Genomic DNA, 13,878 nt, shown 5'->3' with positions numbered 1-13,878 from the left:
CCCGTGTTGTATCATTGTGTGTGTGTACGTTACGGGTCTCGTCCCGTGTTGTATAATTGTGTGTGTGTATGTTACGGGTCTCGTCCCGTGTTGTATAATTGTGTGTGTGTATGTTACGGGTCTCGTCTCGTGTTGTATCATTGTGTGTGTGTATGTTACGGGTCTCGTCCCGTGTTGTATCATTGTGTGTGTGTATGTTACGGGTCTCGTCCCGTGTTGTATCATTGTGTGTGTGTATGTTACGGGTCTCGTCCTGTGTTGTATAATTGTGTGTGTGTATGTTACGGGTCTCGTCCCGTGTTGTATCATTGTTCGCTTCTCTGTGTTCAGGTTTCGTCCCGTGTTGTATCGTTGTGCGCTTGTTTGTGTTCGGGTCTTGTCCCGTGTGGAATCATTGTGTGTGTGTATGTTACGGGTCTCATCACGTGTTGTATCATTGTGTGTGTTTATGTTACAGGTCTCGTCCCGTGTTGTATCATTGTGTGTGTGTATGTTACAGGTCTCGTCCCTTGTTGTATCATTGTGTGTGTGTATGTTACAGGTCTCGTCCCGTGTTGTATCATTGTGTGTGTGTTCGGGTCTCGTCCCGTGTTGTATCATTGTGTGTGTGTATGTTACGGGTCTCGTCCCGTGTTGTATCATTGTGTGTGTGTATGTTACGGGTCTCGTCCCATGTTGTATCATTGTGTGTGTGTGTATATTACGGGTCTCGTCCCGTGTTGTATCATTGTGTGTGTGTGTGTGTGTGTATGTTAAAGGTCTCGTCCCGTGTTGATCATTGTGTGTGTGTGTGTGAATGTTACGGGTCTCGTCCCGTGTTGTATCATTGTGTGTGTATGTTACGGGTCTCGTCCCGTGTTGTATCATTGTGTGTGTATGTTACGGGTCTCGTCCCGTGTTGTATCATTGTGTGTGTGTATGTTACGGGTCTCGTCCCATGTTGTATCATTGTGTGTGTGTGTATATTAAGGGTCTCGTCCCGTGTTGTATCATTGTGTGTGTGTATGTTACGGGTCTCGTCCCGTGTTGTATCATTGTTCGCTTCTGTGTGTTCAGGTTTCGTCCCGTGTTGTATCATTTTGTGTGTGTATGTTTCGGTTCTCGTCCCGTGTTGTATCATTGTGTGTGTGAATGTTACGGGTCTCGTCCCGTGTTGTATCATTGTGTGTGTGTATGTTACGGGTCTCGTCCCGTGTTGTATCATTGTGTGTGTGTGTGTTACAGGTCTCGTCCCGTGTTGTATCATTGTGTGTGTGTATGTTACGGGTCTCGTCCCGTGTTGTATCATTGTGTTTGTGTATGTTACGGGTCTCGTCCCGTGTTGTATCATTGTGTGTGTGTGTATGTTACGGGTCTCGTCCCGTGTTGTATAATTGTGTGTGTGTATGTTATGGGTCTCGTCCCGTGTTGTATAATTGTGTGTGTGTATGTTACGGGTCTCGTCCCGTGTTGTATCATTGTGTGTGTGTGTATGTTATGGGTCTCGTCCCGTGTTGTATCATTGTGTGTGTGTATGTTACAGGTCTCGTCCCGTGTTGTATCATTGTGTGTGTGTGTATGTTACAGGTCTCGTCCCGTGTTGTATCATTGTGTGTGTGTATGTTACGGGTCTCGTCCCGTGTTGTATCATTGTTCGCTTCTGTGTGTTCAGGTTTCGTCCCGTGTTGTATCGTTGTGCACTTGTGTGTGTTCGGGTCTTGTCCCGTGTGGAATCATTGTGTGTGTGTATGTTACGGGTCTCATCACGTGTTGTATCATTGTGTGTGTTTATGTTACAGGTCTCGTCCCGTGTTGTATCATTGTGTGTGTGTATGTTACAGGTCTCGTCCCGTGTTGTATCATTGTGTGTGTGTATGTTACAGGTCTCGTCCCGTGTTGTATCATTGTGTGTGTGTATGTTACAGGTCTCGTCCCGTGTTGTATCATTGTGTGTGTGAATGTTACGGGTCTCGTCCCGTGTTGTATCATTGTGTGTGTGTATGTTACGGGTCTCGTCCCGTGTTGTATCATTGTGTGTGTGTGTGTGTATGTTACAGGTCTCGTCCCGTGTTGATCATTGTGTGTGTGTGTGTGTATGTTACGGGTCTCGTCCCGTGTTGTATCATTGTGTGTGTGTATGTTACGGGTCTCGTCCCGTGTTGTATCATTGTGTGTGTGTGTGAATGTTACGGGTCTCGTCCCGTGTTGTATCATTGTGTGTGTATGTTACGGGTCTTGTCCCGTGTTGTATCATTGTGTGTGTGTGTATGTTATGGGTCTCATCCCATGTTGTATCATTGTGTGTGTGCTCGGGTCTCGTCCCGTGTTGTATCATTGTGTGTGTTTATGTTATGGGTCTCGTCCCGTGTTGTATCATTGTGTGTGTGTGTGTATGTTACAGGTCTCGTCCCGTGTTGATCATTGTGTGTGTGTATGTTACGGGTCTCGTCCCGTGTTGTATCATTGTGTGTGTGTATGTTATGGGTCTTGTCCCGTGTTGTATCATTGTGTGTGTGTGTATGTTACGGGTCTCGTCCCGTGTTGTATCATTGTGTGTGTGTGTGTGTATGTTACAGGTCTCGTCCCGTGTTGATCATTGTGTGTGTGTGTGTGTATGTTACGGGTCTCGTCCCGTGTTGTATCATTGTGTGTGTGTATGTTACGGGTCTCGTCCCGTGTTGTATCATTGTGTGTGTGTGTGAATGTTACGGGTCTCGTCCCGTGTTGTATCATTGTGTGTGTATGTTACGGGTCTCGTCCCGTGTTGTATCATTGTGTGTGTGTGTTACGGGTCTCGTCCCGTGTTGTATCATTGTGTGTGTATGTTACGGGTCTCGTCCCATGTTGTATCATTGTGTGTGTGTGTATGTTACGGGTCTTGTCCCGTGTTGTATCATTGTGTGTTTGTGTATGTTATGGGTCTCATCCCATGTTGTATCATTGTGTGTGTGCTCGGGTCTCGTCCCGTGTTGTATCATTGTGTGTGTGTATGTTATGGGTCTCGTCCCGTGTTGTATCATTGTGTGTGTGTGTGTGTATGTTACAGGTCTCGTCCCGTGTTGTATCATTGTGTGTGTGTGTGTTACAGGTCTCGTCCCGTGTTGTATCATTGTGTGTGTGTATGTTACGGGTCTCGTCTCGTGTTGTATCATTGTGTGTGTGTATGTTACGGGTCTCGTCCCGTGTTGTATCATTGTGTGTGTGTGTATGTTACGGGTCTCGTCCTGTGTTGTATAATTGTGTGTGTGTATGTTACGGGTCTCGTCCCGTGTTGTATCATTGTTCGCTTCTGTGTGTTCAGGTTTCGTCCCGTGTTGTATCGTTGTGCGCTTGTGTGTTTTCGGGTCTTATCCCGTGTGGAATCATTGTGTGTGTGTATGTTACGGGTCTCATCACGTGTTGTATCATTGTGTGTGTTTATGTTACAGGTCTCGTCCCGTGTTGTATCATTGTGTGTGTGTATGTTACAGGTCTCGTCCCGTGTTGTATCATTGTGTGTGTGTATGTTACAGGTCTCGTCCCGTGTTGTATCATTGTGTGTGTGTATGTTACGGGTCTCGTCCCGTGTTGTATCATTGTGTGTGTGTATGTTACAGGTCTCGTCCCGTGTTGTATCATTGTGTGTGTGTATATTACGGGTCTCGTCCCGTGTTGTATCATTGTGTGTGTGTATATTACGGGTCTCGTCCCGTGTTGTATCATTGTGTGTGTATGTTACAGGTCTCGTCCCGTTTTGTATGATTTTATGTGTGTATGTTACAGGTCTCGTCCCGTGTTGTATCATTGTGTGTGTGTATGCTACAGGTCTCGTCCCGTGTTGTATCATTGTGTGTGTGTATGTTACGGGTCTCGTCCCGTGTTGTATCATTGTGTGTGTGTATGTTACAGGTCTCGTCCCGTGTTGTATCATTGTGTGTGTGTATATTACGGGTCTCGTCCCGTGTTGTATCATTGTGTGTGTGTATATTACGGGTCTCGTCCCGTGTTGTATAATTGTGTGTGTATGTTACGGGTCTCGTCCCGTGTTGTATAATTGTGTGTGTGTATGTTACGGGTCTCGTCCCGTGTTGTATCATTGTGTGTGTGTATGTTACGGGTCTCGTCCCGTGTTGTATCATTGTGTGTGTGTATGTTACGGGTCTCGTCCCGTGTTGTATCATTGTGTGTGTGTATGTTACGGGTCTCGTCCTGTGTTGTATAATTGTGTGTGTGTATGTTACGGGTCTCGTCCCGTGTTGTATCATTGTGTGTGTGTGTGTGTGTGTATGTTAAAGGTCTCGTCCCGTGTTGATCATTGTGTGTGTGTGTGTGTATGTTACGGGTCTCGTCCCGTGTTGTATCATTGTGTGTGTGTATGTTACGGGTCTCGTCCCGTGTTGTATCATTGTGTGTGTGTGTGTGAATGTTACGGGTCTCGTCCCGTGTTGTATCATTGTGTGTGTATGTTTCGGTTCTCGTCCCGTGTTGTATCATTGTGTGTGTGAATGTTACGGGTCTCGTCCCGTGTTGTATCATTGTGTGTGTGTATGTTACGGGTCTCGTCCCGTGTTGTATCATTGTGTGTGTGTGTGTTACAGGTCTCGTCCCGTGTTGTATCATTGTGTGTGTGTATGTTACGGGTCTCGTCCCGTGTTGTATCATTGTGTTTGTGTATGTTACGGGTCTCGTCCCGTGTTGTATCATTGTGTGTGTGTGTATGTTACGGGTCTCGTCCCGTGTTGTATAATTGTGTGTGTGTATGTTATGGGTCTCGTCCCGTGTTGTATAATTGTGTGTGTGTATGTTACGGGTCTCGTCCCGTGTTGTATCATTGTGTGTGTGTGTATGTTATGGGTCTCGTCCCGTGTTGTATCATTGTGTGTGTGTATGTTACAGGTCTCGTCCCGTGTTGTATCATTGTGTGTGTGTGTATGTTACAGGTCTCGTCCCGTGTTGTATCATTGTGTGTGTGTATGTTTACGGGTCTCGTCCCGTGTTGTATCATTGTTCGCTTCTGTGTGTTCAGGTTTCGTCCCGTGTTGTATCGTTGTGCACTTGTGTGTGTTCGGGTCTTGTCCCGTGTGGAATCATTGTGTGTGTGTATGTTACGGGTCTCATCACGTGTTGTATCATTGTGTGTGTTTATGTTACAGGTCTCGTCCCGTGTTGTATCATTGTGTGTGTGTATGTTACAGGTCTCGTCCCGTGTTGTATCATTGTGTGTGTGTATGTTACAGGTCTCGTCCCGTGTTGTATCATTGTGTGTGTGTATGTTACAGGTCTCGTCCCGTGTTGTATCATTGTGTGTGTGAATGTTACGGGTCTCGTCCCGTGTTGTATCATTGTGTGTGTGTATGTTACGGGTCTCGTCCCGTGTTGTATCATTGTGTGTGTGTGTGTGTATGTTACAGGTCTCGTCCCGTGTTGATCATTGTGTGTGTGTGTGTGTATGTTACGGGTCTCGTCCCGTGTTGTATCATTGTGTGTGTGTATGTTACGGGTCTCGTCCCGTGTTGTATCATTGTGTGTGTGTGTGAATGTTACGGGTCTCGTCCCGTGTTGTATCATTGTGTGTGTATGTTACGGGTCTTGTCCCGTGTTGTATCATTGTGTGTGTGTGTATGTTATGGGTCTCATCCCATGTTGTATCATTGTGTGTGTGCTCGGGTCTCGTCCCGTGTTGTATCATTGTGTGTGTGTGTGTATGTTACAGGTCTCGTCCCGTGTTGATCATTGTGTGTGTGTATGTTACGGGTCTCGTCCCGTGTTGTATCATTGTGTGTGTGTATGTTATGGGTCTTGTCCCGTGTTGTATCATTGTGTGTGTGTGTATGTTACGGGTCTCGTCCCGTGTTGTATCATTGTGTGTGTGTGTGTGTATGTTACAGGTCTCGTCCCGTGTTGATCATTGTGTGTGTGTGTGTGTATGTTACGGGTCTCGTCCCGTGTTGTATCATTGTGTGTGTGTATGTTACGGGTCTCGTCCCGTGTTGTATCATTGTGTGTGTGTGTGAATGTTACGGGTCTCGTCCCGTGTTGTATCATTGTGTGTGTATGTTACGGGTCTCGTCCCGTGTTGTATCATTGTGTGTGTGTGTTACGGGTCTCGTCCCGTGTTGTATCATTGTGTGTGTATGTTACGGGTCTCGTCCCATGTTGTATCATTGTGTGTGTGTGTATGTTACGGGTCTTGTCCCGTGTTGTATCATTGTGTGTTTGTGTATGTTATGGGTCTCATCCCATGTTGTATCATTGTGTGTGTGCTCGGGTCTCGTCCCGTGTTGTATCATTGTGTGTGTGTATGTTATGGGTCTCGTCCCGTGTTGTATCATTGTGTGTGTGTGTGTATGTTACAGGTCTCGTCCCGTGTTGTATCATTGTGTGTGTGTGTGTTACAGGTCTCGTCCCGTGTTGTATCATTGTGTGTGTGTATGTTACGGGTCTCGTCTCGTGTTGTATCATTGTGTGTGTGTATGTTACGGGTCTCGTCCCGTGTTGTATCATTGTGTGTGTGTGTATGTTACGGGTCTCGTCCTGTGTTGTATAATTGTGTGTGTGTATGTTACGGGTCTCGTCCCGTGTTGTATCATTGTTCGCTTCTGTGTGTTCAGGTTTCGTCCCGTGTTGTATCGTTGTGCGCTTGTGTGTGTTCGGGTCTTGTCCCGTGTGGAATCATTGTGTGTGTGTATGTTACGGGTCTCATCACGTGTTGTATCATTGTGTGTGTTTATGTTACAGGTCTCGTCCCGTGTTGTATCATTGTGTGTGTGTATGTTACAGGTCTCGTCCCGTGTTGTATCATTGTGTGTGTGTATGTTACAGGTCTCGTCCCGTGTTGTATCATTGTGTGTGTGTATGTTACGGGTCTCGTCCCGTGTTGTATCATTGTGTGTGTGTATGTTACAGGTCTCGTCCCGTGTTTTATCATTGTGTGTGTGTATATTACGGGTCTCGTCCCGTGTTGTATCATTGTGTGTGTGTATATTACGGGTCTCGTCCCGTGTTGTATCATTGTGTGTGTATGTTACAGGTCTCGTCCCGTTTTGTATCATTTTATGTGTGTATGTTACAGGTCTCGTCCCGTGTTGTATCATTGTGTGTGTGTATGCTACAGGTCTCGTCCCGTGTTGTATCATTGTGTGTGTGTATGTTACGGGTCTCGTCCCGTGTTGTATCATTGTGTGTGTGTATGTTACAGGTCTCGTCCCGTGTTGTATCATTGTGTGTGTGTATATTACGGGTCTCGTCCCGTGTTGTATCATTGTGTGTGTGTATATTACGGGTCTCGTCCCGTGTTGTATAATTGTGTGTGTATGTTACAGGTCTCGTCCCGTGTTGTATCATTGTGTGTGTGTATGTTACAGGTCTCGTCCCGTGTTGTATCATTGTGTGTGTGTATGTTACAGGTCTCGTCCCCTGTTGTATCATTGTGTGTGTGTATGTTACAGGTCTCGTCCCGTGTTGTATCATTGTGTGTGTGTATGTTACAGGTCTCGTCCCGTGTTGTATCATTGTGTATGTGTATATTACGGGTCTCGTCCCGTGTTGTATCATTGTGTGTGTGTATGTTACGGGTCTCGTCCCGTGTTGTATCATTGTGTGTGTATATTACGGGTCTCGTCCCGTGTTGTATCATTGTGTGTGTGTATGTTACGGGTCTCGTCCCGTGTTGTATCATTGTGTGTGTATGTTACAGGTCTCGTCCCGTGTTGTATCATTGTGTGTGTGTATATTACGGGTCTCGTCCCGTGTTGTATCATCGTGTGTGTGTATATTACGGGTCTCGTCCCGTGTTGTATCATTGTGTGTGTGTATGTTATGGGTCTCGTCCCGTGTTGTATCATTGTGTGTGTGTGTGTTACGGGTCTCGTCCCATGTTGTATCATTGTGTGTGTGTATGTTACTCGTCTCGTCCCGTGTTGTATCATTGTGTGTGTGTGTGTTACGGGTCTCGTCCCGTGTTGTATCATTGTGTGTGTGTGTATGTTACGGGTCTCGTCCCGTGTTGTATCATTGTGTGTGTGTCTGTTACGGGTCTCGTCCCGTGTTGTATCATTGTGTGTGTGTATGTTACAGGTCTCATCCCGTGTTGTATCATTGTGTGTGTGTGTGTGTATGTTACGGGTCTCGTCCCGTGTTGTATCATTGTGTGTGTGTGTGTGTGTATGTTACGGGTCTCGTCCCGTGTTGTATCATTGTGTGTGTGTATGTTACGGGTCTCGTCCCGTGTTGTATCATTGTGTGTGTGTGTATGTTACGGGTCTCGTCCCGTGTTGTATCATTGTGTGTGTGTGTGTTACGGGTCTCGTCCCGTGTTGTATCATTGTGTGTATGTTACGGGTCTCGTCCCGTGTTGTATCATTGTGTGTGTGTATGTTACAGGTCTCGTCCCTTGTTGTATCATTGTGTGTGTGTATGTTACAGGTCTCGTCCCGTGTTGTATCATTATGTGTGTGTATTTTACGGGTCTCATCCTGTGTATTTATTAGAGGTACTCCTTGCTCTATGTATTGCAACACAACCTCAACATACCTGGTATAACACAACACTATGTATTGCAACACAACCTCAACATGCCTGGTATAAAACAACACTATGTATTTACATGCATTTGTTAAATCGCACTGTTGTATAACATGGCTGTACACTGCCAAAAATCAAAGCTTATTCTAAGTCAATTTCACTTGGTTCTCGACATACTTTACAAAAAGAGGCATAAACAAAGAGGAGAGTAACATGTGAGATATCTAGAGTCATGTCTAAACAGATCTCCCAGGTTTAAGGCAGAGAATATAACAGAAAGAGGCATGCACTACTGTTCCATGTTAAATATCTACTATCTATCTAACACCACAGTACTATCTACTGTTCCATGTTAAATATCTACATCTAACACCACAGTACTATCTACTGTTCCATGTTAACACCACAGTACTATCTACTGTTCCATGTTAAATATCTACTATCTATCTAACACCACAGTACTATCTACTGTTCCATGTTAAATATCTACATATAACACCACAGCACTGTCTACTGTTCCATGTTAAATATCTACTATCTATCTAACACCACAGTACTATCTACTGTTCCATGTTAAATATCTACATCTAACACCACAGCACTGTCTACTGTTCCATGTTAAATATCTATATCTAACACCACAGTACTATCTGCTGTTCCATGTTAAATATCTACATCTAACACCACAGTACTGTCTACTGCTCCATGTTAACACCACAGTACTATCTACTGTTCCATGTTAAATATCTACTATCTATCTAACACCACAGTACTATCTACTGTTCCATGTTAAATATCTACATCTAACACCACAGTACTATCTACTGTTCCATGTTAAATATCTACATCTAACACCACAGTACTATCTACTGTTCCATGTTAACACCACAGTACTATCTACTGTTCCATGTTAAATATCTACTATCTATCTAACACCACAGTACTATCTACTGTTCCATATTAAATATCTACATCTAACACCACAGCACTGTCTACTGTTCCATGTTAAATATCTACTATCTATCTAACACCACAGTACTATCTACTGTTCCATGTTAAATATCTACATCTAACACCACAGCACTGTCTACTGTTCCATGTTAAATATCTACTATCTATCTAACACCACAGTACTGTCTACTGTTCCATGTTAAATATCTACTTTATATCTAACACCACAGTACTATGTACTGTTCCATGTTAAATATCTACTATCTATCTAACACCACAGTACTATCTACTGTTCCATGTTAAATATCTACTATCTATCTAACACCACAGTACTGTCTACTGTTCCATGTTAAATATCTACATCTAACACCACAGCACTGTCTACTGTTCCATGTTAAATATCTACTATCTATCTAACACCACAGTACTATCTACTGTTCCATGTTAAATATCTACTATCTATCTAACACCACAGTACTATCTACTGTTCCATGTTAAATATCTACATCTAACACCACAGTACTATCTACTGTTCCATGTTAAATATCTACTATCTATCTAACACCACAGTACTGTCTACTGTTCCATGTTAAATATCTACATCTAACACCACAGTACTATCTACTGTTCCATGTTAAATATCTACTATATATCTAACACCACAGTACTATTTACTGTTCCATGTTAAATATCTACATCTAACACAACAGCACTGTCTACTGTTCCATGTTAAATATCTACATCTAACACCACAGTACTATCTACTGTTCCATGTTAAATATCTACTATCTATCTAACACCACAGTACTATCTACTGTTCCATGTTAAATATCTACATCTAACACCACAGTACTATCTACTGTTCCATGTTAAATATCTACTATATATCTAACACCACAGTACTATCTGCTGTTCCATGTTAAATATCTACATCTAACACCACAGTACTGTCTACTGTTCCATGTTAACACCACTGTACTATCTACTGTTCCATGTTAAATATCTACTATCTATCTAACACCACAGTACTATCTACTGTTCCATGTTAAATATCTACATCTAACACCACAGTACTATCTACTGTTCCATGTTAAATATCTACTATCTATCTAACACCACAGTACTATCTACTGTTCCATGTTAAATATCTACATCTAACACCACAGTACTATCTACTGTTCCATGTTAAATATCTACTATCTATCTAACACCACAGTACTATCTACTGTTCCATGTTAAATATCTACTATCTATCTAACACCACAGTACTGTGTACTGTTCCATGTTAAATATCTACTATCTATCTAACACCACAGTACTGTCTACTGTTCCATGTTAAATATCTACATCTAACACCACAGTACTATTTACTGTTCCATGTTTTAATATCTACTATATATCTAACACCACAGTACTATTTAATGTTCCATGCTAAATATCTACATCTAACACCACAGTACTGTCTACTGTTCCATGTTAAATATCTACATCTAACACCACAGTACTATCTACTGTTCCATGTTAAACATCTACTATCTATCTAACACCACAGTACTGTCTACTGTTCCATGTTAAATATCTACATCTAACACCACAGTACTATCTACTGTTCCATGTTAAATAGCTATTATCTATCTAACACCACAGTACTATCTACTGTTCCATGTTAAATGAACCATCCCTTACAGGCTGTGAAGTTAACAGGCTGAGTCTACTGTAGAGCAACACTTTGGGGCTGACTTTCCAACTGCAAACCCTGCATGTCATCCTTCAGCCCTGTCTGGTCCATCCCCCTAATTTCACCCCTCCTGCCCCACTCCCTCACTTTGGTTCGACTGGTTCGACTGCTAAACTCTATCTTCCAGCTCATTTGATTTAATCAGACAATTATTGTTTAGGATTCTGGGGTAACTGTGGTCCCAACCGTCCTGATTGGACCAAGGAATTATACTAATAAACTACAAGAGGGAGAGAGCGACTGAGAATGAGAGAGGGTGAGAGAGAGGTAGAGCGCGAGGGAGAGAGTGAGAGAGTGAGAGGTATAGAGCGAGAGAGACTGAGAGAGAGAGAGAAAGACAGAGAGAGGGAGAGAGAGGTAGAGAGCAACAGAGAGAGACAGAGAGCGAGAGAGAAACCCACATGAAAAAATATTATAGTATACTATGGTATAAATACACTGTAGTGTTTTTTGCGGACCTTACTATAGTATCCACTATAGTGTTTTTGCAGACTAAAGTCAGCAAGAACACTACAGTGAAAATGTAGTATTTACTGTAGTATTTACTGTAGAATACTGTATTATTCACTGTAGTATTTACTGTAGTATACTGTAGTATTCACTGTAGTATTTACAGTTAACTATCATATAAATACTATATTAAATGAAAACAGTAGTATATACTATATTAATTAATGTAGTGTTTTGCGGATTGCAGGTTAATTGTAATGTTTACTGTAGTGTCTTTGCAGTATCACTGTAGTATTTACTGTAGTGTATTTGCAGTATAACTGTAGTATTTACTGTAGTGTATTTGCAGTATAACTGTAGTATTTACTGTAGTGTATTTGCTGTATAACTGTAGTATTTACTGTAGTGTCTTTGCAGTATAACTGTAGTATTTACTGTAGTGTATTGGCAGTATAACTGTAGTGTTTACTAAAGTGTGTTTGTTTTATTATCTTTGACATCGAAGAGAAATACTAAAAGAGCTCATTTTCCATAACCTGTAGGTAGGTAGGTAGGTAGGTAGGTAGGTAGGTAGGTAGGTAGGTAGGTAGGTAGGTAGGTAGGTAGGTAGGTAGGTAGGTAGGTCGGTCGGTCGGTAGGTAGGTAGTACTGGGGTCTGAATGGATAGTCGAGCGCTTTTGCTCTTTTCTATAACCTGTAGAGAACACAATATATGGTCTATACTTGGCACGCAGGTTTCTCACTTATGGGTGGCACTAATTGCTATATGGGGGGTGAGAAATGGGCAGGGTATACACAAATTAAATACTGTAGTATTTACTAAAGTAAAAAAAGAAGTGCTGACTGTTTATGTGGACTGTAGTGTTTTTGCAGACATTACTGTAGTATTTACAGAGAGAGAGGGAGAGTGATAGAAGTAGAGCGAGAGAGAGAGGACAGAGAGGGAGAGAGAGAGAGTGAATGAACTGAGAGAGAAAGCACGCAGGGCATTCTACTCCATTAAAAAGCAAATTCAAATTCAAATACCTATTAAAATTTGGCTAAAATGAATTGAATATGTCAATGAACCAATTGCACTTTATGGCAGTGAGGTGTGGGGTCCACTTGCAAAACAAGATTTCATCAAATGGGACAAACACCCCATTGAAACCCTGCATGCAGAGTTCGGTAAGATTCTCCTACATGTCCAGAGGAAAACTACAAACAATGCATGCAGGGCAGAATTAGGCCAATATCCACTAATAATAAAAACTCAAAAAAGAACAATTAAGTTTTGAAAACATCTAAAATACAGTGACTCCCTCTCATATCATTACCAAGCCCTGCAATGCCAAGAGCTGAGCAAAGAAAAGAGTCCCCTCATCCAGCTGGTCCTGGGGCTGAGTTAACAAACCTGTTCTACTAACACACTGAAGCCTCAGGACCAGAACATCCAATCAATCAGAATAAACCAAATTACAATACAGTCAAAACAAAACTACTTTGCTTATTGGGAAACACAAGCACTAACACAAAGCAAAATGCAGTGCTATGTGGCCATAAATCGACAGTACACCGTGGCTAAATATTTGACCATGGTTACTGATCAAAACCTTGACATAGTACAGGCTCAGTGAGAGCAGCCTTGCTATTGAGAAGGGTAGACACAGGAAAACCTGGCTACCTGTAGAGGAAAGGCTGTGCAGCCACTGCACAACAGCAGAACCTGAGACGGAGCTGCATTTCCTGACTAAATGTGAAAAATATAAAACAATTTGAGAGTGTCATTTTCCCAAATTTGAAACCCTTATTAAAGGTTTCAAAGACCTCTCTGATGAGAGTAGGCTACCCGTCCTGTTGGGGGAGGACGCAGAGAGCTGTGTGTTGGCAGCGCACTACATTGCTGCCTGCCATAAGATGAGGGACAGTGTCTGACAGACCAATAAACCTGCACATGCCCTCTACTGTATGCTTATTGTTATTGTTGAATGTATGGTTATTTTGACCCTTGGTTATTGTTGTTACTGTTGTCCTTTTGACAATATTGAGTGTCATTATTATTTTTTTTTATATTGTAAATATCCAAAATAAGCTTTGGCAATATGTACATTGTTATGTCATGCCAATAAAGCGAATTGAATTGAATTGAAAGAGGGACAGAGAGAGAGGTAGAGAGAGAGAGAGAGAAGTAGTGCGAGAGAGAGAGAGAAAGAGGGACAGAGAGAGAGAGAAAGAGGGACAGAGAGAGAGAGAAAGAGGGACAGAGGTAGTGCAAGAGA

At 42.6% G+C, this 13,878-nt stretch overlaps 1 pseudogene; it reads right to left on the bottom strand.

Moving 5' to 3' along the window:
* The window catches only part of LOC106594842 (RNA binding protein fox-1 homolog 1-like), a 695,930-nt pseudogene that overhangs the window by 23,033 nt on the left and 659,019 nt on the right, over window positions 1–13,878 (bottom strand).

This window comes from Salmo salar, chromosome ssa06 (assembly GCF_905237065.1).
Source record: "Salmo salar chromosome ssa06, Ssal_v3.1, whole genome shotgun sequence".
Taxonomy (NCBI): domain Eukaryota; kingdom Metazoa; phylum Chordata; class Actinopteri; order Salmoniformes; family Salmonidae; genus Salmo; species Salmo salar.
Note: the sequence above shows the minus strand (reverse complement) of the source record. Positions and strands in the feature narration are given on the sequence as shown.